General features: G+C 34.0%; 1 long non-coding RNA gene across 1 annotated transcript; it reads left to right on the forward strand.

The window, feature by feature from the left end:
- The first annotated feature begins 695 nt into the window (after positions 1-695).
- LOC122024494 lies at positions 696-3,018 on the forward strand. Its single transcript, XR_006123441.1, has 3 exons — positions 696-1,327; positions 2,295-2,464; positions 2,717-3,018. It is a non-coding gene; the product is annotated as an uncharacterized LOC122024494 (long non-coding RNA).
- The last annotated feature ends 226 nt before the right edge of the window (positions 3,019-3,244 follow it).

Genomic DNA, 3,244 nt, shown 5'->3' on the forward strand with positions numbered 1-3,244 from the left:
ACTGATAAAATGTTCACGAGAATCCTCAAGTTCCACACAGGAACTTGAGAATTATTTTACAACTTTTTTTATTTTAATGAAGCAGATAGCGAAATTTCGATATCTTAAAGTGGTGGTCACAGAAGGGTCAAAGCTTTCCGATCTTCTCCGTGATCGCCAAAGAAATTTTAGTTTGTCCAGTGTCAACTGTTGTTGTGGAGCAGACGTTCAGTGTCGGCGGCAACATATTAGATGAATGATGATCAACTTTGTCTCCCGACTCTTTGGAAGTCTAAGCATTACTGGACGATTGGACCAGATCGGAAAAAAGAATCTAAGGAATGCAACTTTCAGATGACAAAGTTAAAGATTTCGATACTAAGAGAATAAATACGACAGGAACGGGAAATGGAAATGAGTAACAATATAAAAGAATAAAAATGTAAAAGAACTACGTGTATTTTGATTCCCCTAAGGGGATATATAGGCAACTTAAATAAGTGCAAGTCTTTTTTTCTAATAAATTTTAATTTTTAATTTTTAATTTTTTTAACATAATAATCTTGAACCGAACCATGACGAATCGTGAAACAAACTGTGAATAGGCGGTTCCGAACTATGAAAAGTAATTATCTTGGACGATTAAGATTAAGAATCAACCCATCTAAATTCGTCGAATTGTTGAATCATCAATTCCAAACCGTGATCAGGTCATCAAATCCAAACTTCACATCACTCGTTAAAAGAACGGCGATCAGGCGTTGGTATTCCTTCCAACGACACATCTCTTCGCCCACACAACTTTTTCTCACGCACACGAAGACACGACGCCGCCTTCCTCCTTCCCTCACCAACGGCCGACGGCTCCATTCCATCTCCTCACTGCCGGCCGGCCATGTCCATTACCTCTCCTCTCCATGTTCTCTATTCCCATCATCTTCTCACTCAAGCAACTCACAGACCAAGTTCACCCGACGCCAACAACACTACCATCCTTTGGCCAACTCTCCTCTTCGAGTTAGAAGAGGAGAGGGCAGCCCCTTTCGCACTCCGACAGCCCCATTCCCTTCGTCGTAACTCCTCTTTGGGTTAGAAGAGGAGGGTCCTTCTTCACCATCATCGGATAGCCTTCGCCCCTCTCTTTTTCGGGTTAGAAGAGGAGAGGGCAGCCACTCCGCCATCCACAACCCTTCATCGGCAGCTTCCCCTTCTTCTCTTCAAGTTAGAAGAGAAGAAGTCCTTCACTTCATCCGGGTGGCACTTCCTCCTTCCGGCGATCCCATAACTCTGGCTTCATCAAATCCGGCCACAAATAATCCATTCAGCGGTTCCGGGCAGCAACACATTTGTAATGCGTTATTTGATTTCTTTTGTGTTGTGTGTCTTGTTGGTTGTTGACTTGTAACGAAGTTATCCTCACTTGTTTAAGATTGTATGCATTAGGGTTGAATTACTTGATGCTCACTATGTGTTCGATGAATTGCCTCTTACATTCTTGCTACTTTTATTTGTGTCAATGCACTTCAATTCATTTCATTTCAGCAATGTTTTTGTTTAATTGGATGTTATTAATGTTTATTATTCATTTGGATGCCATTAGGTTAGATAGATTAAGTTTTGTTAATTGCTCTATGGTTCCTTGCATGCTTAATTTCCCATGCTTTAGATGTGTGCACTTAGCTTAATTTGAATCATGCTTTCACGTTATTTGGCAATATGTTTCTTCCAATGGTTAGTTTTAGTTGATGCATTTATTTCCTATTGTGTTTTTAATCCTTGTGAGATTTTATTTCATTTAAATGCCAGTGTAGGTTATTCTTTATTCAGATGCACTTAGTTTAGATTAGTCTAGGTTTCATTAATGTTTTACTTCATATTTCTTTTAATTAGGTTAGATTTTATTACTTACAACTATAAAAAAAATTGTAAGACTTAGTTAATGTAGAATAGGTGGTTGGTTGAAGCTCTTCTGTGACTTTTCACTTATATTTTTGGAAATGGGCTATCATTTCTCTACCTTTGAGTTATTTATATCTTGTTTAATCAATGTTATTATATTTATATCTGTCAACTTATTATTTTTGTCTCAATATAATAAATAAAATATAGAAGAAGTATTTTAAACAAATCATCTTTTATTATAGTAATATATTGTTATGTCCTTTCTCTGTTGGATATTATATTTTTGTTGTCTATTTTATTTATTATTAAGATATGTACGTTGGATTACGGTATCATTAGTTGTGTTATATATTTCTTTCTAAATAACTTCTTTGTTACAATCCTCTTATGTTTTAAGGTTTTTGTCATTTCAGGAAATGTTAAAGTATATTGTTGTATAAGGCCACCAAGATGAAGGTCTTTCTATAATTGAGCTTCTAGATGAATTCACAGTTTAAGTAAACACCAGTGATAATTCTCTTGCCAATCCTAAAAAGGATTATGAATTTGATCGAGTATATATATGGCCCTCATGTTGGACAAGGTAAAACATTTTTACTATTCTAGACATTTATTAGGTTCCAACTTCTTCTAATTGTTAACATTTTTAAACATACATGAACAATTGATTGTATGAGCTATGGTTTCACTTATTTTTTCTTTTCAGATGCTAAATATAAAGCTTTAAAGGACAATTTTTAACTAATTTTGATTTTCTGTTCATCTTGTTTTACTATGTATGTGAACAATATTTTTCTGACTACTCATCACTATCTTGTTATATGCACATTTCTAGGGGAATTCTTTTGCGATGTTCAACTATTTGTGCAATCAGCTTTGGATGGATATAATGTATCTATATTTGCATATGGCCAAAGCGCCTCTTGGAAGACACACATAATGGTTTCCTCCTTTCATTGGATCCTCTTGATGTCATTACTTCTCTCTTTTAGTTATATGTATTGAATATGTTATTGAAGGTTGGAGAAGACTTGTTATTAAAAATTGTATATATTTTAGAAATTGAAGAAGGATTTGTGGTACATTGTGGAGAAAAATGTAAATGAGATATATTAATATTTTGAAATGTAATATGAATATTATACTTGTTTTGGTAATGCAATATGTTATGAATATAAATTAATTTTGTGAATTGAAATGTGAATATCGTGAATTGATTTAATTTGGTATTGTATTTGATTTTGGAAATTTAATAAATGTACAGGTAAAATATTATATAGAATCATTTTTTTAATTGGTTCAAATTTGATATTTGAAGGGGTTTTAAACCGCTCCTAACGATATAGGATCATTTTAAAACTGC

The sequence above is a fragment of the Zingiber officinale genome, chromosome 9B (genome assembly GCF_018446385.1).
Source record: "Zingiber officinale cultivar Zhangliang chromosome 9B, Zo_v1.1, whole genome shotgun sequence".
NCBI lineage: Eukaryota > Viridiplantae > Streptophyta > Magnoliopsida > Zingiberales > Zingiberaceae > Zingiber > Zingiber officinale.